At 43.8% G+C, this 21,708-nt stretch overlaps 19 non-coding genes across 19 annotated transcripts; all 19 read right to left on the reverse strand.

Moving 5' to 3' along the window:
* Window positions 1–723: 723 nt before the first annotated feature.
* On the reverse strand, window positions 724–937 carry LOC138239278 (small nucleolar RNA U3). Its single transcript, XR_011189751.1, has one exon. It is a non-coding gene; the product is annotated as a small nucleolar RNA U3 (small nucleolar RNA).
* Window positions 938–1,857: 920 nt separating this feature from the next.
* LOC138239288 (small nucleolar RNA U3) lies at window positions 1,858–2,071 on the reverse strand. Its single transcript, XR_011189761.1, has one exon. It is a non-coding gene; the product is annotated as a small nucleolar RNA U3 (small nucleolar RNA).
* Window positions 2,072–2,992: 921 nt separating this feature from the next.
* LOC138239286 (small nucleolar RNA U3) lies at window positions 2,993–3,206 on the reverse strand. Its single transcript, XR_011189759.1, has one exon. It is a non-coding gene; the product is annotated as a small nucleolar RNA U3 (small nucleolar RNA).
* Window positions 3,207–4,127: 921 nt separating this feature from the next.
* On the reverse strand, window positions 4,128–4,341 carry LOC138239293 (small nucleolar RNA U3). The gene has a single exon (XR_011189765.1). It is a non-coding gene; the product is annotated as a small nucleolar RNA U3 (small nucleolar RNA).
* A 920-nt stretch (window positions 4,342–5,261) lies between these two features.
* Window positions 5,262–5,475, reverse strand: LOC138239290 (small nucleolar RNA U3). The gene has a single exon (XR_011189762.1). It is a non-coding gene; the product is annotated as a small nucleolar RNA U3 (small nucleolar RNA).
* A 920-nt stretch (window positions 5,476–6,395) lies between these two features.
* Window positions 6,396–6,609, reverse strand: LOC138239302 (small nucleolar RNA U3). The gene has a single exon (XR_011189774.1). It is a non-coding gene; the product is annotated as a small nucleolar RNA U3 (small nucleolar RNA).
* Window positions 6,610–7,529: 920 nt separating this feature from the next.
* LOC138239279 (small nucleolar RNA U3) lies at window positions 7,530–7,743 on the reverse strand. The gene has a single exon (XR_011189752.1). It is a non-coding gene; the product is annotated as a small nucleolar RNA U3 (small nucleolar RNA).
* Window positions 7,744–8,663: 920 nt separating this feature from the next.
* On the reverse strand, window positions 8,664–8,877 carry LOC138239280 (small nucleolar RNA U3). The gene has a single exon (XR_011189753.1). It is a non-coding gene; the product is annotated as a small nucleolar RNA U3 (small nucleolar RNA).
* A 920-nt stretch (window positions 8,878–9,797) lies between these two features.
* LOC138239281 (small nucleolar RNA U3) lies at window positions 9,798–10,011 on the reverse strand. The gene has a single exon (XR_011189754.1). It is a non-coding gene; the product is annotated as a small nucleolar RNA U3 (small nucleolar RNA).
* A 919-nt stretch (window positions 10,012–10,930) lies between these two features.
* Window positions 10,931–11,144, reverse strand: LOC138239294 (small nucleolar RNA U3). The gene has a single exon (XR_011189766.1). It is a non-coding gene; the product is annotated as a small nucleolar RNA U3 (small nucleolar RNA).
* Window positions 11,145–12,065: 921 nt separating this feature from the next.
* Window positions 12,066–12,279, reverse strand: LOC138239292 (small nucleolar RNA U3). Its single transcript, XR_011189764.1, has one exon. It is a non-coding gene; the product is annotated as a small nucleolar RNA U3 (small nucleolar RNA).
* Window positions 12,280–13,199: 920 nt separating this feature from the next.
* Window positions 13,200–13,413, reverse strand: LOC138239282 (small nucleolar RNA U3). The gene has a single exon (XR_011189755.1). It is a non-coding gene; the product is annotated as a small nucleolar RNA U3 (small nucleolar RNA).
* Window positions 13,414–14,332: 919 nt separating this feature from the next.
* On the reverse strand, window positions 14,333–14,546 carry LOC138239295 (small nucleolar RNA U3). The gene has a single exon (XR_011189767.1). It is a non-coding gene; the product is annotated as a small nucleolar RNA U3 (small nucleolar RNA).
* A 920-nt stretch (window positions 14,547–15,466) lies between these two features.
* On the reverse strand, window positions 15,467–15,680 carry LOC138239283 (small nucleolar RNA U3). The gene has a single exon (XR_011189756.1). It is a non-coding gene; the product is annotated as a small nucleolar RNA U3 (small nucleolar RNA).
* A 920-nt stretch (window positions 15,681–16,600) lies between these two features.
* LOC138239296 (small nucleolar RNA U3) lies at window positions 16,601–16,814 on the reverse strand. Its single transcript, XR_011189768.1, has one exon. It is a non-coding gene; the product is annotated as a small nucleolar RNA U3 (small nucleolar RNA).
* A 920-nt stretch (window positions 16,815–17,734) lies between these two features.
* LOC138239298 (small nucleolar RNA U3) lies at window positions 17,735–17,948 on the reverse strand. Its single transcript, XR_011189770.1, has one exon. It is a non-coding gene; the product is annotated as a small nucleolar RNA U3 (small nucleolar RNA).
* A 921-nt stretch (window positions 17,949–18,869) lies between these two features.
* LOC138239297 (small nucleolar RNA U3) lies at window positions 18,870–19,083 on the reverse strand. The gene has a single exon (XR_011189769.1). It is a non-coding gene; the product is annotated as a small nucleolar RNA U3 (small nucleolar RNA).
* Window positions 19,084–20,003: 920 nt separating this feature from the next.
* On the reverse strand, window positions 20,004–20,217 carry LOC138239285 (small nucleolar RNA U3). The gene has a single exon (XR_011189758.1). It is a non-coding gene; the product is annotated as a small nucleolar RNA U3 (small nucleolar RNA).
* A 920-nt stretch (window positions 20,218–21,137) lies between these two features.
* On the reverse strand, window positions 21,138–21,351 carry LOC138239299 (small nucleolar RNA U3). The gene has a single exon (XR_011189771.1). It is a non-coding gene; the product is annotated as a small nucleolar RNA U3 (small nucleolar RNA).
* Window positions 21,352–21,708: the final 357 nt, after the last annotated feature.

Raw genomic sequence — 21,708 nt, forward strand, 5'->3', positions numbered from 1 at the left:
GAGGCAAGAACAAGCTGGGCAGTCTTGTGAACATACTGTATGTCACAAGGTCATCGGTGCTGATCTTCCAGCCTTTTCCACCATCTTATCATACACGTGTTTTGAGGAAAGCAACATCTGACTGTGATGATCCTTCACCCCCCTTGTTTAATACTTTCCAGTTACTCCCACCAGAAAGCAGACACCGACTCCCCAACTCCCAAACCAACAGATTTAAGTTCTCATTCATACCTGTAGGCATATCGTTACTTAACACTTGACCTTCTACGCAAATATGGATGTCTATTGTTGTTGTTCCTGTAATTTTTTTTCTTCTGTCCATCTGAACACCAACACTGCTGCTGTAAAGCAACTTGCCCCCCCCAAGGGATAATAAAGACTCTCTCTCTCTAACCTCTGCTGCAGCCGGCACCCCCTTGGCTCTCAAGATACGTTCTCACAACCCTCCTCAAAAAGAACCTTGTTTATAGCTAAAACATGCCAGTACTAAAATAAATGGAAACAATGAGAAATTATTCGCATTAAACTTGAGGATCGATGAAAAAATACCACTTATCAGTTCATCCTTAAATAACCAGCTTTGATCAAACAAACGGGCAGCGTCATATTACCGTTGCCGTCTTCATTAAAGAAAAGAAGACCTTGGCGATTTGAAAAAAGACACCAGTATGACTTACTTGATACTTGTGAAAATTCTTCCTTTACACCAGTACAAGAGAGCCACCCACTCAGAATGTGTCTCCCTCTTCCTCAGCCAGCAAGAGAGAGGAACGATCATCAATGGTCAGCAACAGCTGCCCTGAAGCAACACTCCCGACCCGTTTCACGCTCAGGAGGAGACACTATGGATCCTCCTCGTGGTTGGCGAGACCAAAAGCTTTCGAAACGCATTTCTCAAGTCACAAACTATAGAAATGATCCCTGAAAGTATAGTCTTAGCTCTCCACTCCTCGAGCAGCGCACCCCAGCAAACCTGAAAGCAATTCCAGTCATGGTGAGCAGTTTCAATGGGTTCATTTTTCCTTAAGACAGCTTAAGTATTTTAAGGTCGACGAGTCAATTTGTTCTATCGGTCCTTCCTTGAATCTGTACTAACTTTTACCCCCACCTGCTGCTTTGGCAACCTGAATCCGAGAGGCAAGAACAAGCTGGGCAGTCTTGTGAACATACTGTATGTCACAAGGTCATCGGTGCTGATCTTCCAGCCTTTTCCACCATCTTATCATACAAGTGTTTTGAGGAAAGCAACATCTGACTGTGATGATCCTTCACCCCCCTTGTTTAATACTTTCCAGTTACTCCCACCAGAAAGCAGACACCGACTCCCCAACTCCCAAACCAACAGATTTAAGTTCTCATTCATACCTGTAGGCATATCGTTACTTAACACTTGACCTTCTACGCAAATATGGATGTCTATTGTTGTTGTTCCTGTCGTTTTTTTTCTTCTGTCCATCTGAACACCAACACTACTGCTGTAAAGCAACTTGCCCCCCCCAAGGGATAATAAAGACTCTCTCTCTCTAACCTCTGCTGCAGCCGGCACCCCCTTGGCTCTCAAGATACGTTTTCACAACCCTCCTCAAAAAGAACCTTGTTTATAGCTAAAACATGCCAGTACTAAAATAAATGGAAACAATGAGAAATTATTCACATTAAACTTGAGGATCGATGAAAAAATACCACTTATCAGTTCATCCTTAAATAACCAGTTTTGATCAAACAAACGGGCAGCGTCATATTACCGTTGCCGTCTTCATTAAAGAAAAGAAGACCTTGGCGATTTGAAAAAAGACACCAGTATGACTTACTTGATACTTGTGAAAATTCTTCCTTTACACCAATACAAGAGAGCCACCCACTCAGAATGTGTCTCCCTCTTCCTCAGCCAGCAAGAGAGAGGAACGATCATCAATGGTCGGCAACAGCTGCCCTGAAGCAACACTCCCGACCCGTTTCACGCTCAGGAGGAGACACTATGGATCCTCCTCGTGGTTGGCAAGACCAAAAGCTTTCGAAACGCATTTCTCAAGTCACAAACTATAGAAATGATCCCTGAAAGTATAGTCTTAGCTCTCCACCCCTCGAGCAGCGCACCCCAGCAAACCTGAAAGCAATTCCAGTCATGGTGAGCAGTTTCAATGGGTTCATTTTTCCTTAAGACAGCTTAAGTATTTTAAGGTCGACGAGTCAATTTGTTCTATCGGTCCTTCCTTGAATCTGTACTAACTTTTACCCCCACCTGCTGCTTTGGCAACCTGAATCCGAGAGGCAAGAACAAGCTGGGCAGTCTTGTGAACATACTGTATGTCACAAGGTCATCGGTGCTGATCTTCCAGCCTTTTCCACCATCTTATCATACACGTGTTTTGAGGAAAGCAACATCTGACTGTGATGATCCTTCACCCCCCTTGTTTAATACTTTCCAGTTACTCCCACCAGAAAGCAGACACCGACTCCCTAACTCCCAAACCAACAGATTTAAGTTCTCATTCATACCTGTAGGCATATCGTTACTTAACACTTGACCTTCTACGCAAATATGGATGTCTATTGTTGTTGTTCCTGTAATTTTTTTTCTTCTGTCCATCTGAACACCAACACTGCTGCTGTAAAGCAACTTGCCCCCCCCCAAGGGATAATAAAGACTCTCTCTCTCTAACCTCTGCTGCAGCCGGCACCCCCTTGGCTCTCAAGATACGTTCTCACAACCCTCCTCAAAAAGAACCTTGTTTATAGCTAAAACATGCCAGTACTAAAATAAATGGAAACAATGAGAAATTATTCACATTAAACTTGAGGATCGATGAAAAAATACCACTTATCAGTTCATCCTTAAATAACCAGCTTTGATCAAACAAACGGGCAGCGTCATATTACCGTTGCCGTCTTCATTAAAGAAAAGAAGACCTTGGCAATTTGAAAAAAGACACCAGTATGACTTACTTGATACTTGTGAAAATTCTTCCTTTACACCAGTACAAGAGAGCCACCCACTCAGAATGTGTCTCCCTCTTCCTCAGCCAGCAAGAGAGAGGAACGATCATCAATGGTCGGCAACAGCTGCCCTGAAGCAACACTCCCGACCCGTTTCACGCTCAGGAGGAGACACTATGGATCCTCCTCGTGGTTGGCGAGACCAAAAGCTTTCGAAACGCATTTCTCAAGTCACAAACTATAGAAATGATCCCTGAAAGTATAGTCTTAGCTCTCCACCCCTCGAGCAGCGCACCCCAGCAAACCTGAAAGCAATTCCAGTCATGGTGAGCAGTTTCAATGGGTTCATTTTTTCTTAAGACAGCTTAAGTATTTTAAGGTCGACGAGTCAATTTGTTCTATCGGTCCTTCCTTGAATCTGTACTAACTTTTACCCCCACCTGCTGCTTTGGCAACCTGAATCCGAGAGGCAAGAACAAGCTGGGCAGTCTTGTGAACATACTGTATGTCACAAGGTCATCGGTGCTGATCTTCCAGCCTTTTCCACCATCTTATCATACACGTGTTTTGAGGAAAGCAACATCTGACTGTGATGATCCTTCACCCCCCTTGTTTAATACTTTCCAGTTACTCCCATCAGAAAGCAGACACCGACTCCCCAACTCCCAAACCAACAGATTTAAGTTCTCATTCATACCTGTAGGCATATCGTTACTTAACACTTGACCTTCTACGCAAATATGGATGTCTATTGTTGTTGTTCCTGTAATTTTTTTTCTTCTGTCCATCTGAACACCAACACTGCTGCTGTAAAGCAACTTGCCCCCCCCCAAGGGATAATAAAGACTCTCTCTCTCTAACCTCTGCTGCAGCCGGCACCCCCTTGGCTCTCAAGATACGTTCTCACAACCCTCCTCAAAAAGAACCTTGTTTATAGCTAAAACATGCCAGTACTAAAATAAATGGAAACAATGAGAAATTATTCACATTAAACTTGAGGATCGATGAAAAAATACCACTTATCAGTTCATCCTTAAATAACCAGCTTTGATCAAACAAACGGGCAGCGTCATATTACCGTTGCCGTCTTCATTAAAGAAAAGAAGACCTTGGCGATTTGAAAAAAGACACCAGTATGACTTACTTGATACTTGTGAAAATTCTTCCTTTACACCAGTACAAGAGAGCCACCCACTCAGAATGTGTCTCCCTCTTCCTCAGCCAGCAAGAGAGAGGAACGACCATCAATGGTCAGCAACAGCTGCCCTGAAGCAACACTCCCGACCCGTTTCACGCTCAGGAGGAGACACTATGGATCCTCCTCGTGGTTGGCGAGACCAAAAGCTTTCGAAACGCATTTCTCAAGTCACAAACTATAGAAATGATCCCTGAAAGTATAGTCTTAGCTCTCCACCCCTCGAGCAGCGCACCCCAGCAAACCTGAAAGCAATTCCAGTCATGGTGAGCAGTTTCAATGGGTTCATTTTTTCTTAAGACAGCTTAAGTATTTTAAGGTCGACGAGTCAATTTGTTCTATCGGTCCTTCCTTGAATCTGTACTAACTTTTACCCCCACCTGCTGCTTTGTCAACCTGAATCCGAGAGGCAAGAACAAGCTGGGCAGTCTTGTGAACATACTGTATGTCACAAGGTCATCGGTGCTGATCTTCCAGCCTTTTCCACCATCTTATCATACACGTGTTTTGAGGAAAGCAACATCTGACTGTGATGATCCTTCACCCCCCTTGTTTAATACTTTCCAGTTACTCCCACCAGAAAGCAGACACCGACTCCCCAACTCCCAAACCAACAGATTTAAGTTCTCATTCATACCTGTAGGCATATCGTTACTTAACACTTGACCTTCTACGCAAATATGGATGTCTATTGTTGTTGTTCCTGTCGTTTTTTTTCTTCTGTCCATCTGAACACCAACACTACTGCTGTAAAGCAACTTGCCCCCCCCAAGGGATAATAAAGACTCTCTCTCTCTAACCTCTGCTGCAGCCGGCACCCCCTTGGCTCTCAACAGACGTTCTCACAACCCTCCTCAAAAAGAACCTTGTTTATAGCTAAAACATGCCAGTACTAAAATAAATGGAAACAATGAGAAATTATTCACATTAAACTTGAGGATCGATGAAAAAATACCACTTATCAGTTCATCCTTAAATAACCAGTTTTGATCAAACAAACGGGCAGCGTCATATTACTGTTGCCGTCTTCATTAAAGAAAAGAAGACCTTGGCGATTTGAAAAAAGACACCAGTATGACTTACTTGATACTTGTGAAAATTCTTCCTTTACACCAATACAAGAGAGCCACCCACTCAGAATGCGTCTCCCTCTTCCTCAGCCAGCAAGAGAGAGGAACGATCATCAATGGTCGGCAACAGCTGCCCTGAAGCAACACTCCCGACCCGTTTCACGCTCAGGAGGAGACACTATGGATCCTCCTCGTGGTTGGTGAGACCAAAAGCTTTCGAAACGCATTTCTCAAGTCACAAACTATAGAAATGATCCCTGAAAGTATAGTCTTAGCTCTCCACTCCTCGAGCAGCGCACCCCAGCAAACCTGAAAGCAATTCCAGTCATGGTGAGCAGTTTCAATGGGTTCATTTTTCCTTAAGACAGCTTAAGTATTTTAAGGTCGACGAGTCAATTTGTTCTATCGGTCCTTCCTTGAATCTGTACTAACTTTTACCCCCACCTGCTGCTTTGGCAACCTGAATCCGAGAGGCAAGAACAAGCTGGGCAGTCTTGTGAACATACTGTATGTCACAAGGTCATCGGTGCTGATCTTCCAGCCTTTTCCACCATCTTATCATACACGTGTTTTGAGGAAAGCAACATCTGACTGTGATGATCCTTCACCCCCCTTGTTTAATACTTTCCAGTTACTCCCACCAGAAAGCAGACACCGACTCCCCAACTCCCAAACCAACAGATTTAAGTTCTCATTCATACCTGTAGGCATATCGTTACTTAACACTTGACCTTCTACGCAAATATGGATGTCTATTGTTGTTGTTCCTGTCGTTTTTTTTCTTCTGTCCATCTGAACACCAACACTACTGCTGTAAAGCAACTTGCCCCCCCCAAGGGATAATAAAGACTCTCTCTCTCTAACCTCTGCTGCAGCCGGCACCCCCTTGGCTCTCAAGATACGTTTTCACAACCTTCCTCAAAAAGAACCTTGTTTATAGCTAAAACATGCCAGTACTAAAATAAATGGAAACAATGAGAAATTATTCACATTTAACTTGAGGATTGATGAAAAAATACCACTTATCAGTTCATCCTTAAATAACCAGTTTTGATCAAACAAACGGGCAGCATCATATTACCGTTGCCATCTTCATTAAAGAAAAGAAGACCTTGGCGATTTGAAAAAAGACACCAGTATGACTTACTTGATACTTGTGAAAATTCTTCCTTTACACCAGTACAAGAGAGCCACCCACTCAGAATGTGTCTCCCTCTTCCTCAGCCAGCAAGAGAGAGGAACGATCATCAATGGTCGGCAACAGCTGCCCTGAAGCAACACTCCCGACCCGTTTCAGGCTCAGGAGGAGACACTATGGATCCTCCTCGTGGTTGGCGAGACCAAAAGCTTTCGAAACGCATTTCTCAAGTCACAAACTATAGAAATGATCCCTGAAAGTATAGTCTTAGCTCTCCACCCCTCGAGCAGCGCACCCCAGCAAACCTGAAAGCAATTCCAGTCATGGTGAGCAGTTTCAATGGGTTCATTTTTTCTTAAGACAGCTTAAGTATTTTAAGGTCGACGAGTCAATTTGTTCTATCGGTCCTTCCTTGAATCTGTACTAACTTTTACCCCCACCTGCTGCTTTGGCAACCTGAATCCGAGAGGCAAGAACAAGCTGGGCAGTCTTGTGAACATACTGTATGTCACAAGGTCATCGGTGCTGATCTTCCAGCCTTTTCCACCATCTTATCATACACGTGTTTTGAGGAAAGCAACATCTGACTGTGATGATCCTTCACCCCCCTTGTTTAATACTTTCCAGTTACTCCCATCAGAAAGCAGACACCGACTCCCCAACTCCCAAACCAACAGATTTAAGTTCTCATTCATACCTGTAGGCATATCGTTACTTAACACTTGACCTTCTACGCAAATATGGATGTCTATTGTTGTTGTTCCTGTAATTTTTTTTCTTCTGTCCATCTGAACACCAACACTGCTGCTGTAAAGCAACTTGCCGCCCCCAAGGGATAATAAAGACTGTCTCTCTCTAACCTCTGGTGCAGCCGGCATCCCCTTGGCTCTCAAGATACGTTCTCACAACCCTCCTCAAAAAGAACCTTGTTTATAGCTAAAACATGCCAGTACTAAAATAAATGGAAACAATGAGAAATTATTCACATTAAACTTGAGGATTGATGAAAAAATACCACTTATCAGTTCATCCTTAAATAACCAGCTTTGATCAAACAAACGGGCAGCGTTATATTACCGTTGCCATCTTCATTAAAGAAAAGAAGACCTTGGCGATTTGAAAAAAGACACCAGTATGACTTACTTGATACTTGTGAAAATTCTTCCTTTACACCAGTACAAGAGAGCCACCCACTCAGAATGTGTCTCCCTCTTCCTCAGCCAGCAAGAGAGAGGAACGATCATCAATGGTCAGCAACAGCTGCCCTGAAGCAACACTCCCGACCCGTTTCACGCTCAGGAGGAGACACTATGGATCCTCCTCGTGGTTGGCGAGACCAAAAGCTTTCGAAACGCATTTCTCAAGTCACAAACTATAGAAATGATCCCTGAAAGTATAGTCTTAGCTCTCCACCCCTCGAGCAGCGCACCCCAGCAAACCTGAAAGCAATTCCAGTCATGGTGAGCAGTTCAAATGGGTTCATTTTTTCTTAAGACAGCTTAAGTATTTTAAGGTCGACGAGTCAATTTGTTCTATCGGTCCTTCCTTGAATCTGTACTAACTTTTACCCCCACCTGCTGCTTTGGCAACCTGAATCCGAGAGGCAAGAACAAGCTGGGCAGTCTTGTGAACATACTGTATGTCACAAGGTCATCGGTGCTGATCTTCCAGCCTTTTCCACCATCTTATCATACACGTGTTTTGAGGAAAGCAACATCTGACTGTGATGATCCTTCACCCCCCTTGTTTAATACTTTCCAGTTACTCCCACCAGAAAGCAGACACCGACTCCCCAACTCCCAAACCAACAGATTTAAGTTCTCATTCATACCTGTAGGCATATCGTTACTTAACACTTGACCTTCTACGCAAATATGGATGTCTATTGTTGTTGTTCCTGTCGTTTTTTTTCTTCTGTCCATCTGAACACCAACACTGCTGCTGTAAAGCAACTTGCCGCCCCCAAGGGATAATAAAGACTGTCTCTCTCTAACCTCTGGTGCAGCCGGCATCCCCTTGGCTCTCAAGATACGTTCTCACAACCCTCCTCAAAAAGAACCTTGTTTATAGCTAAAACATGCCAGTACTAAAATAAATGGAAACAATGAGAAATTATTCACATTAAACTTGAGGATTGATGAAAAAATACCACTTATCAGTTCATCCTTAAATAACCAGCTTTGATCAAACAAACGGGCAGCGTTATATTACCGTTGCCATCTTCATTAAAGAAAAGAAGACCTTGGCGATTTGAAAAAAGACACCAGTATGACTTACTTGATACTTGTGAAAATTCTTCCTTTACACCAGTACAAGAGAGCCACCCACTCAGAATGTGTCTCCCTCTTCCTCAGCCAGCAAGAGAGAGGAACGATCATCAATGGTCAGCAACAGCTGCCCTGAAGCAACACTCCCGACCCGTTTCACGCTCAGGAGGAGACACTATGGATCCTCCTCGTGGTTGGCGAGACCAAAAGCTTTCGAAACGCATTTCTCAAGTCACAAACTATAGAAATGATCCCTGAAAGTATAGTCTTAGCTCTCCACCCCTCGAGCAGCGCACCCCAGCAAACCTGAAAGCAATTCCAGTCATGGTGAGCAGTTTCAATGGGTTCATTTTTTCTTAAGACAGCTTAAGTATTTTAAGGTCGACGAGTCAATTTGTTCTATCGGTCCTTCCTTGAATCTGTACTAACTTTTACCCCCACCTGCTGCTTTGGCAACCTGAATCCGAGAGGCAAGAACAAGCTGGGCAGTCTTGTGAACATACTGTATGTCACAAGGTCATCGGTGCTGATCTTCCAGCCTTTTCCACCATCTTATCATACACGTGTTTTGAGGAAAGCAACATCTGACTGTGATGATCCTTCACCCCCCTTGTTTAATACTTTCCAGTTACTCCCACCAGAAAGCAGACACCGACTCCCCAACTCCCAAACCAACAGATTTAAGTTCTCATTCATACCTGTAGGCATATCGTTACTTAACACTTGACCTTCTACGCAAATATGGATGTCTATTGTTGTTGTTCCTGTCGTTTTTTTTCTTCTGTCCATCTGAACACCAACACTGCTGCTGTAAAGCAACTTGCCGCCCCCAAGGGATAATAAAGACTGTCTCTCTCTAACCTCTGGTGCAGCCGGCATCCCCTTGGCTCTCAAGATACGTTCTCACAACCCTCCTCAAAAAGAACCTTGTTTATAGCTAAAACATGCCAGTACTAAAATAAATGGAAACAATGAGAAATTATTCACATTAAACTTGAGGATTGATGAAAAAATACCACTTATCAGTTCATCCTTAAATAACCAGCTTTGATCAAACAAACGGGCAGCGTTATATTACCGTTGCCATCTTCATTAAAGAAAAGAAGACCTTGGCGATTTGAAAAAAGACACCAGTATGACTTACTTGATACTTGTGAAAATTCTTCCTTTACACCAGTACAAGAGAGCCACCCACTCAGAATGTGTCTCCCTCTTCCTCAGCCAGCAAGAGAGAGGAACGATCATCAATGGTCAGCAACAGCTGCCCTGAAGCAACACTCCCGACCCGTTTCACGCTCAGGAGGAGACACTATGGATCCTCCTCGTGGTTGGCGAGACCAAAAGCTTTCGAAACGCATTTCTCAAGTCACAAACTATAGAAATGATCCCTGAAAGTATAGTCTTAGCTCTCCACCCCTCGAGCAGCGCACCCCAGCAAACCTGAAAGCAATTCCAGTCATGGTGAGCAGTTTCAATGGGTTCATTTTTTCTTAAGACAGCTTAAGTATTTTAAGGTCGACGAGTCAATTTGTTCTATCGGTCCTTCCTTGAATCTGTACTAACGTTTACCCCCACCTGCTGCTTTGACAACCTGAATCCGAGAGGCAAGAACAAGCTGGGCAGTCTTGTGAACATACTGTATGTCACAAGGTCATCGGTGCTGATCTTCCAGCCTTTTCCACCATCTTATCATACACGTGTTTTGAGGAAAGCAACATCTGACTGTGATGATCCTTCACCCCCCTTGTTTAATACTTTCCAGTTACTCCCACCAGAAAGCAGACACCGACTCCCCAACTCCCAAACCAACAGATTTAAGTTCTCATTCATACCTGTAGGCATATCGTTACTTAACACTTGACCTTCTACGCAAATATGGATGTCTATTGTTGTTGTTCCTGTAATTTTTTTTTCTGTCCATCTGAACACCAACACTGCTGCTGTAAAGCAACTTGCCCCCCCCCAAGGGATAATAAAGACTCTCTCTCTCTAACCTCTGCTGCAGCCGGCACCCCCTTGGCTCTCAAGATACGTTCTCACAACCCTCCTCAAAAAGAACCTTGTTTATAGCTAAAACATGCCAGTACTAAAATAAATGGAAACAATGAGAAATTATTCACATTAAACTTGAGGATCGATGAAAAAATACCACTTATCAGTTCATCCTTAAATAACCAGCTTTGATCAAACAAACGGGCAGCGTCATATTACCGTTGCCGTCTTCATTAAAGAAAAGAAGACCTTGGCGATTTGAAAAAAGACACCAGTATGACTTACTTGATACTTGTGAAAATTCTTCCTTTACACCAGTACAAGAGAGCCACCCACTCAGAATGTGTCTCCCTCTTCCTCAGCCAGCAAGAGAGAGGAACGACCATCAATGGTCAGCAACAGCTGCCCTGAAGCAACACTCCCGACCCGTTTCACGCTCAGGAGGAGACACTATGGATCCTCCTCGTGGTTGGCGAGACCAAAAGCTTTCGAAACGCATTTCTCAAGTCACAAACTATAGAAATGATCCCTGAAAGTATAGTCTTAGCTCTCCACTCCTCGAGCAGCGCACCCCAGCAAACCTGAAAGCAATTCCAGTCATGGTGAGCAGTTTCAATGGGTTCATTTTTCCTTAAGACAGCTTAAGTATTTTAAGGTCGACGAGTCAATTTGTTCTATCGGTCCTTCCTTGAATCTGTACTAACTTTTACCCCCACCTGCTGCTTTGGCAACCTGAATCCGAGAGGCAAGAACAAGCTGGGCAGTCTTGTGAACATACTGTATGTCACAAGGTCATCGGTGCTGATCTTCCAGCCTTTTCCACCATCTTATCATACACGTGTTTTGAGGAAAGCAACATCTGACTGTGATGATCCTTCACCCCCCTTGTTTAATACTTTCCAGTTACTCCCACCAGAAAGCAGACACCGACTCCCCAACTCCCAAACCAACAGATTTAAGTTCTCATTCATACCTGTAGGCATATCGTTACTTAACACTTGACCTTCTACGCAAATATGGATGTCTATTGTTGTTGTTCCTGTAATTTTTTTTCTTCTGTCCATCTGAACACCAACACTGCTGCTGTAAAGCAACTTGCCCCCCCCCAAGGGATAATAAAGACTCTCTCTCTCTAACCTCTGCTGCAGCCGGCACCCCCTTGGCTCTCAAGATACGTTCTCACAACCCTCCTCAAAAAGAACCTTGTTTATAGCTAAAACATGCCAGTACTAAAATAAATGGAAACAATGAGAAATTATTCACATTAAACTTGAGGATCGATGAAAAAATACCACTTATCAGTTCATCCTTAAATAACCAGCTTTGATCAAACAAACGGGCAGCGTCATATTACCGTTGCCGTCTTCATTAAAGAAAAGAAGACCTCGGCGATTTGAAAAAAGACACCAGTATGACTTACTTGATACTTGTGAAAATTCTTCCTTTACACCAGTACAAGAGAGCCACCCACTCAGAATGTGTCTCCCTCTTCCTCAACCAGCAAGAGAGAGGAACGACCATCAATGGTCAGCAACAGCTGCCCTGAAGCAACACTCCCGACCCGTTTCACGCTCAGGAGGAGACACTATGGATCCTCCTCGTGGTTGGCGAGACCAAAAGCTTTCGAAACGCATTTCTCAAGTCACAAACTATAGAAATGATCCCTGAAAGTATAGTCTTAGCTCTCCACCCCTCGAGCAGCGCACCCCAGCAAACCTGAAAGCAATTCCAGTCATGGTGAGCAGTTTCAATGGGTTCATTTTTTCTTAAGACAGCTTAAGTATTTTAAGGTCGACGAGTCAATTTGTTCTATCGGTCCTTCCTTGAATCTGTACTAACTTTAACCCCCACCTGCTGCTTTGTCAACCTGAATCCGAGAGGCAAGAACAAGCTGGGCAGTCTTGTGAACATACTGTATGTCACAAGGTCATCGGTGCTGATCTTCCAGCCTTTTCCACCATCTTATCATACACGTGTTTTGAGGAAAGCAACATCTGACTGTGATGATCCTTCACCCCCCTTGTTTAATACTTTCCAGTTACTCCCACCAGAAAGCAGACACCGACTCCCCAACTCCCAAACCAACAGATTTAAGTTCTCATTCATACCTGTAGGCATATCGTTACTTAACACTTGACCTTCTACGCAAATATGGATGTCTATTGTTGTTGTTCCTGTCGTTTTTTTTCTTCTGTCCATCTGAACACCAACACTGCTGCTGTAAAGCAACTTGCCGCCCCCAAGGGATAATAAAGACTGTCTCTCTCTAACCTCTGGTGCAGCCGGCATCCCCTTGGCTCTCAAGATACGTTCTCACAACCCTCCTCAAAAAGAACCTTGTTTATAGCTAAAACATGCCAGTACTAAAATAAATGGAAACAATGAGAAATTATTCACATTAAACTTGAGGATCGATGAAAAAATACCACTTATCAGTTCATCCTTAAATAACCAGCTTTGATCAAACAAACGGGCAGCGTCATATTACCGTTGCCGTCTTCATTAAAGAAAAGAAGACCTTGGCGATTTGAAAAAAGACACCAGTATGACTTACTTGATACTTGTGAAAATTCTTCCTTTACACCAGTACAAGAGAGCCACCCACTCAGAATGTGTCTCCCTCTTCCTCAGCCAGCAAGAGAGAGGAACGATCATCAATGGTCAGCAACAGCTGCCCTGAAGCAACACTCCCGACCCGTTTCACGCTCAGGAGGAGACACTATGGATCCTCCTCGTGGTTGGCGAGACCAAAAGCTTTCGAAACGCATTTCTCAAGTCACAAACTATAGAAATGATCCCTGAAAGTATAGTCTTAGCTCTCCACCCCTCGAGCAGCGCACCCCAGCAAACCTGAAAGCAATTCCAGTCATGGTGAGCAGTTTCAATGGGTTCATTTTTTCTTAAGACAGCTTAAGTATTTTAAGGTCGACGAGTCAATTTGTTCTATCGGTCCTTCCTTGAATCTGTACTAACGTTTACCCCCACCTGCTGCTTTGGCAACCTGAATCCGAGAGGCAAGAACAAGCTGGGCAGTCTTGTGAACATACTGTATGTCACAAGGTCATCGGTGCTGATCTTCCAGCCTTTTCCACCATCTTATCATACACGTGTTTTGAGGAAAGCAACATCTGACTGTGATGATCCTTCACCCCCCTTGTTTAATACTTTCCAGTTACTCCCACCAGAAAGCAGACACCGACTCCCCAACTCCCAAACCAACAGATTTAAGTTCTCATTCATACCTGTAGGCATATCGTTACTTAACACTTGACCTTCTACGCAAATATGGATGTCTATTGTTGTTGTTCCTGTAATTTTTTTTTCTGTCCATCTGAACACCAACACTGCTGCTGTAAAGCAACTTGCCCCCCCCCAAGGGATAATAAAGACTCTCTCTCTCTAACCTCTGCTGCAGCCGGCACCCCCTTGGCTCTCAAGATACGTTCTCACAACCCTCCTCAAAAAGAACCTTGTTTATAGCTAAAACATGCCAGTACTAAAATAAATGGAAACAATGAGAAATTATTCACATTAAACTTGAGGATCGATGAAAAAATACCACTTATCAGTTCATCCTTAAATAACCAGTTTTGATCAAACAAACGGGCAGCGTCATATTACCGTTGCCGTCTTCATTAAAGAAAAGAAGACCTTGGCGATTTGAAAAAAGACACCAGTATGACTTACTTGATACTTGTGAAAATTCTTCCTTTACACCAGTACAAGAGAGCCACCCACTCAGAATGTGTCTCCCTCTTCCTCAGCCAGCAAGAGAGAGGAACGATCATCAATGGTCAGCAACAGCTGCCCTGAAGCAACACTCCCGACCCGTTTCACGCTCAGGAGGAGACACTATGGATCCTCCTCGTGGTTGGCGAGACCAAAAGCTTTCGAAACGCATTTCTCAAGTCATAAACTATAAAAATGATCCCTGAAAGTATAGTCTTAGCTCTCCACTCCTCGAGCAGCGCACCCCAGCAAACCTGAAAGCAATTCCAGTCATGGTGAGCAGTTTCAATGGGTTCATTTTTCCTTAAGACAGCTTAAGTATTTTAAGGTCGACGAGTCAATTTGTTCTATCGGTCCTTCCTTGAATCTGTACTAACTTTTACCCCCACCTGCTGCTTTGGCAACCTGAATCCGAGAGGCAAGAACAAGCTGGGCAGTCTTGTGAACATACTGTATGTCACAAGGTCATCGGTGCTGATCTTCCAGCCTTTTCCACCATCTTATCATACACGTGTTTTGAGGAAAGCAACATCTGACTGTGATGATCCTTCACCCCCCTTGTTTAATACTTTCCAGTTACTCCCACCAGAAAGCAGACACCGACTCCCCAACTCCCAAACCAACAGATTTAAGTTCTCATTCATACCTGTAGGCATATCGTTACTTAACACTTGACCTTCTACGCAAATATGGATGTCTATTGTTGTTGTTCCTGTCGTTTTTTTTCTTCTGTCCATCTGAACACCAACACTGCTGCTGTAAAGCAACTTGCCGCCCCCAAGGGATAATAAAGACTGTCTCTCTCTAACCTCTGCTGCAGCCGGCATCCCCTTGGCTCTCAAGATACGTTCTCACAACCCTCCTCAAAAAGAACCTTGTTTATAGCTAAAACATGCCAGTACTAAAATAAATGGAAACAATGAGAAATTATTCACATTAAACTTGAGGATCGATGAAAAAATACCACTTATCAGTTCATCCTTAAATAACCAGTTTTGATCAAACAAACGGGCAGCATCATATTACCGTTGCCATCTTCATTAAAGAAAAGAAGACCTCGGCGATTTGAAAAAAGACACCAGTATGACTTACTTGATACTTGTGAAAATTCTTCCTTTACACCAGTACAAGAGAGCCACCCACTCAGAATGTGTCTCCCTCTTCCTCAGCCAGCAAGAGAGAGGAACGATCATCAATGGTCAGCAACAGCTGCCCTGAAGCAACACTCCCGACCCGTTTCACGCTCAGGAGGAGACACTATGGATCCTCCTCGTGGTTGGCGAGACCAAAAGCTTTCGAAACGCATTTCTCAAGTCACAAACTATAGAAATGATCCCTGAAAGTATAGTCTTAGCTCTCCACTCCTCGAGCAGCGCACCCCAGCAAACCTGAAAGTAATTCCAGTCATGGTGAGCAGTTTCAATGGGTTCATTTTTTCTTAAGACAGCTTAAGTATTTTAAGGTCGACGAGTCAATTTGTTCTATCGGTCCTTCCTTGAATCTGTACTAACTTTTACCCCCACCTGCTGCTTTGGCAACCTGAATCCGAGAGGCAAGAACAAGCTGGGCAGTCTTGTGAACATACTGTATGTCACAAGGTCATCGGTGCTGATCTTCCAGCCTTTTCCACCATCTTATCATACACGTGTTTTGAGGAAAGCAACATCTGACTGTGATGATCCTTCACCCCCCTTGTTTAATACTTTCCAGTTACTCCCACCAGAAAGCAGACACCGACTCCCCAACTCCCAAACCAACAGATTTAAGTTCTCATTCATACCTGTAGGCATATCGTTACTTAACACTTGACCTTCTACGCAAATATGGATGTCTATTGTTGTTGTTCCTGTCGTTTTTTTTCTTCTGTCCATCTGAACACCAACACTGCTGCTGTAAAGCAACTTGCCCCCCCCAAGGGATAATAGAGACTCTCTCTCTCTAACCTCTGCTGCAGCCGGCACCCCCTTGGCTCTCAAGATACGTTCTCACAACCCTCCTCAAAAAGAACCTTGTTTATAGCTAAAACATGCCAGTACTAAAATAAATGGAAACAATGAGAAATTATTCACATTAAACTTGAGGATCGATGAAAAAATACCACTTATCAGTTCATCCTTAAATAACCAGCTTTGATCAAACAAACGGGCAGCGTCATATTACCGTTGCCGTCTTCATTAAAGAAAAGAAGACCTCGGCGATTTGAAAAAAGACACCAGTATGACTTACTTGATACTTGTGAAAATTCTTCCTTTACACCAGTACAAGAGAGCCACCCACTCAGAATGTGTCTCCCTCTTCCTCAGCCAGCAAGAGAGAGGAACGATCATCAATGGTCAGCAACAGCTGCCCTGAAGCAACACTCCCGACCCGTTTCACGCTCAGGAGGAGACACTATGGATCCTCCTCGTGGTTGGCGAGACCAAAAGCTTTCGAAACGCATTTCTCAAGTCATAAACTATAAAAATGATCCCTGAAAGTATAGTCTTAGCTCTCCACTCCTCGAGCAGCGCACCCCAGCAAACCTGAAAGCAATTCCAGTCATGGTGAGCAGTTTCAATGGGTTCATTTTTCCTTAAGACAGCTTAAGTATTTTAAGGTCGACGAGTCAATTTGTTCTATCGGTCCTTCCTTGAATCTGTACTAACTTTTACCCCCACCTGCTGCTTTGGCAACCTGAATCCGAGAGGCAAGAACAAGCTGGGCAGTCTTGTGAACATACTGTATGTCACAAGGTCATCGGTGCTGATCTTCCAGCCTTTTCCACCATCTTATCATACACGTGTTTTGAGGAAAGCAACATCTGACTGTGATGATCCTTCACCCCCCTTGTTTAATACTTTCCAGTTACTCCCACCAGAAAGCAGACACCGACTCCCCAACTCCCAAACCAACAGATTTAAGTTCTCATTCATACCTGTAGGCATATCGTTACTTAACACTTGACCTTCTACGCAAATATGGATGTCTATTGTTGTTGTTCCTGTCGTTTTTTTTCTTCTGTCCATCTGAACACCAACACTGCTGCTGTAAAGCAACTTGCCCCCCCCAAGGGATAATAAAGACTGTCTCTCTCTAACCTCTGCTGCAGCCGGCATCCCCTTGGCTCTCAAGATACGTTCTCACAACCCTCCTCAAAAAGAACCTTGTTTATAGCTAAAACATGCCAGTACTAAAATAAATGGAAACAATGAGAAATTATTCACATTAAACTTGAGGATCGATGAAAAAATACCACTTATCAGTTCATCCTTAAATAACCAGTTTTGATCAAACAAACGGGCAGCATCATATTACCGTTGCCATCTTCATTAAAGAAAAGAAGACCTCGGCGATTTGAAAAAAGACACCAGTATGACTTACTTGATACTTGTGAAAATTCTTCCTTTACACCAGTACAAGAGAGCCACCCACTCAGAATGTGTCTCTCTCTTCCTCAGCCAGCAAGCCAAAGGAACGATCATCAATGGTCGGCAACAGCTGCCCTGAAGCAACACTCCCGACCCGTTTCACGCTCAGGAGGAGACACTATGGATCCTCCTCGTGGTTGGCGAGACCAAAAGCTTTCGAAACGCATTTCTCAAGTCACAAACTATAGAAATGATCCCTGAAAGTATAGTCTTAGCTCTCCACTCCTCGAGCAGCGCACCCCAGCAAACCTGAAAGCAATTCCAGTCATGGTGAGCAGTTTCAATGGGTTCATTTTTTCTTAAGACAGCTTAAGTATTTTAAGGTCGACGAGTCAATTTGTTCTATCGGTCCTTCCTTGAATCTGTACTAACTTTTACCCCCACCTGCTGCTTTGGCAACCTGAATCCGAGAGGCAAGAACAAGCTGGGCAGTCTTGTGAACATACTGTATGTCACAAGGTCATCGGTGCTGATCTTCCAGCCTTTTCCACCATCTTATCATACACGTGTTTTGAGGAAAGCAACATCTGACTGTGATGATCCTTCACCCCCCTTGTTTAATACTTTCCACTTACTCCCATCAGAAAGCAGACACCGACTCCCCAACTCCCAAACCAACAGATTTAAGTTCTCATTCATACCTGTAGGCATATCGTTACTTAACACTTGACCTTCTACGCAAATATGGATGTCTATTGTTGTTGTTCCTGTAATTATTTTTCTTCTGTCCATTTGAACACCAACACTGCTGCTGTAAAGCAACTTGCCCCCCCCCAAGGGATAATAAAGACTCTCTCTCTCTAACCTCTGCTGCAGCCGGCACCCCCTTGGCTCTCAAGATACGTTCTCACAACCCTCCTCAAAAAGAACCTTGTTTATAGCTAAAACATGCCAGTACTAAAATAAATGGAAACAATGAGAAATTATTCACATTAAACTTGAGGATCGATGAAAAAATACCACTTATCAGTTCATCCTTAAATAACCAGCTTTGATCAAACAAACGGGCAGCGTCATATTACCGTTGCCGTCTTCATTAAAGAAAAGAAGACCTTGGCGATTTGAAAAAAGACACCAGTATGACTTACTTGATACTTGTGAAAATTCTTCCTTTACACCAGTACAAGAGAGCCACCCACTCAGAATGTGTCTCCCTCTTCCTCAGCCAGCAAGAGAGAGGAACGATCATCAATGGTCAGCAACAGCTGCCCTGAAGCAACACTCCCGACCCGTTTCACGCTCAGGAGGAGACACTATGGATCCTCCTCGTGGTTGGCGAGACCAAAAGCTTTCGAAACGCATTTCTCAAGTCATAAACTATAAAAATGATCCCTGAAAGTATAGTCTTAGCTCTCCACTCCTCGAGCAGCGCACCCCAGCAAACCTGAAAGCAATTCCAGTCATGGTGAGCAGTTTCAATGGGTTCATTTTTCCTTAAGACAGCTTAAGTATTTTAAGGTCGACGAGTCAATTTGTTCTATCGGTCCTTCCTTGAATCTGTACTAACTTTTACCCCCACCTGCTGCTTTGGCAACCTGAATCCGAGAGGCAAGAACAAGCTGGGCAGTCTTGTGAACATACTGTATGTCACAAGGTCATCGGTGCTGATCTTCCAGCCTTTTCCACCATCTTATCATACACGTGTTTTGAGGAAAGCAACATCTGACTGTGATGATCCTTCACCCCCCTTGTTTAATACTTTCCAGTTACTCCCACCAGAAAGCAGACACCGACTCCCCAACTCCCAAACCAACAGATTTAAGTTCTCATTCATACCTGTAGGCATATCGTTACTTAACACTTGACCTTCTACGCAAATATGGATGTCTATTGTTGTTGTTCCTGTCGTTTTTTTTCTTCTGTCCATCTGAACACCAACACTACTGCTGTAAAGCAACTTGCCCCCCCCAAGGGATAATAAAGACTCTCTCTCTCTAACCTCTGCTGCAGCCGGCACCCCCTTGGCTCTCAAGATACGTTCTCACAACCCTCCTCAAAAAGAACCTTGTTTATAGCTAAAACATGCCAGTACTAAAATAAATGGAAACAATGAGAAATTATTCACATTAAACTTGAGGATCGATGAAAAAATACCACTTATCAGTTCATCCTTAAATAACCAGCTTTGATCAAACAAACGGGCAGCGTCATATTACCGTTGCCGTCTTCATTAAAGAAAAGAAGACCTTGGCGATTTGAAAAAAGACACCAGTATGACTTACTTGATACTTGTGAAAATTCTTCCTTTACACCAATACAAGAGAGCCACCCACTCAGAATGTGTCTCCCTCTTCCTCAGCCAGGAAGAGAGAGGAACGATCATCAATGGTCGGCAACAGCTGCCCTGAAGCAACACTCCCGACCCGTTTCACGCTCAGGAGGAGACACTATGGATCCTCCTCGTGGTTGGCGAGACCAAAAGCTTTCGAAACGCATTTCTCAAGTCACAAACTATAGAAATGATCCCTGAAAGTATAGTCTTAGCTCTCCACCCCTCGAGCAGCGCACCCCAGCAAACCTGAAAGCAATTCCAGTCATGGTGAGCAGTTTCAATGGGTTCATTTTTTCTTAAGACAGCTTAAGGATTTTAAGGTCGACGAGTCAATTTGTTCTATCGGTCCTTCCTTGAATCTGTACTAACTTTTACCCCCACCTGCTGCTTTGGCAACCTGAATCCGAGAGGCAAGAACAAGCTGGGCAGTCTTGTGAACATACTGTATGTCACAAGGTCATCGGTGCTGATCTTCCAGCCTTTTCCACCATCTTATCATACACGTGTTTTGAGGAAAGCAACATCTGACTGTGATGATCCTTCACCCCCCTTGTTTAATACTTTCCAGTTACTCCCACCAGAAAGCAGACACCGACTCCCCAACTCCCAAACCAACAGATTTAAGTTCTCATTCATACCTGTAGGCATATCGTTACTTAACACTTGACCTTCTACGCAAATATGGATGTCTATTGTTGTTGTTCCTGTCGTTTTTTTTCTTCTGTCCATCTGAACACCAACACTGCTGCTGTAAAGCAACTTGCCCCCCCCAAGGGATAATAGAGACTCTCTCTCTCTAACCTCTGCTGCAGCCGGCATCCCCTTGGCTCTCAAGATACGTTCTCACAACCCTCCTCAAAAAGAACCTTGTTTATAGCTAAAACATGCCAGTACTAAAATAAATGGAAACAATGAGAAATTATTCACATTAAACTTGAGGATCGATGAAAAAATACCACTTATCAGTTCATCCTTAAATAACCAGCTTTGATCAAACAAACGGGCAGCGTCATATTACCGTTGCCGTCTTCATTAAAGAAAAGAAGACCTCGGCGATTTGAAAAAAGACACCAGTATGACTTACTTGATACTTGTGAAAATTCTTCCTTTACACCAGTACAAGAGAGCCACCCACTCAGAATGTGTCTCTCTCTTCCTCAGCCAGCAAGCCAAAGGAACGATCATCAATGGTCGGCAACAGCTGCCCTGAAGCAACACTCCCGACCCGTTTCACGCTCAGGAGGAGACACTATGGATCCTCCTCGTGGTTGGCGAGACCAAAAGCTTTCGAAACGCATTTCTCAAGTCACAAACTATAGAAATGATCCCTGAAAGTATAGTCTTAGCTCTCCACTCCTCGAGCAGCGCACCCCAGCAAACCTGAAAGCAATTCCAGTCATGGTGAGCAGTTTCAATGGGTTCATTTTTTCTTAAGACAGCTTAAGTATTTTAAGGTCGACGAGTCAATTTGTTCTATCGGTCCTTCCTTGAATCTGTACTAACTTTTACCCCCACCTGCTGCTTTGGCAACCTGAATCCGAGAGGCAAGAACAAGCTGGGCAGTCTTGTGAACATACTGTATGTCACAAGGTCATCGGTGCTGATCTTCCAGCCTTTTCCACCATCTTATCATACACGTGTTTTGAGGAAAGCAACATCTGACTGTGATGATCCTTCACCCCCCTTGTTTAATACTTTCCA

Source organism: Lepisosteus oculatus, chromosome 5, assembly GCF_040954835.1.
Source record: "Lepisosteus oculatus isolate fLepOcu1 chromosome 5, fLepOcu1.hap2, whole genome shotgun sequence".
In the NCBI taxonomy this organism is placed as follows: Eukaryota; Metazoa; Chordata; class Actinopteri; order Semionotiformes; family Lepisosteidae; genus Lepisosteus; species Lepisosteus oculatus.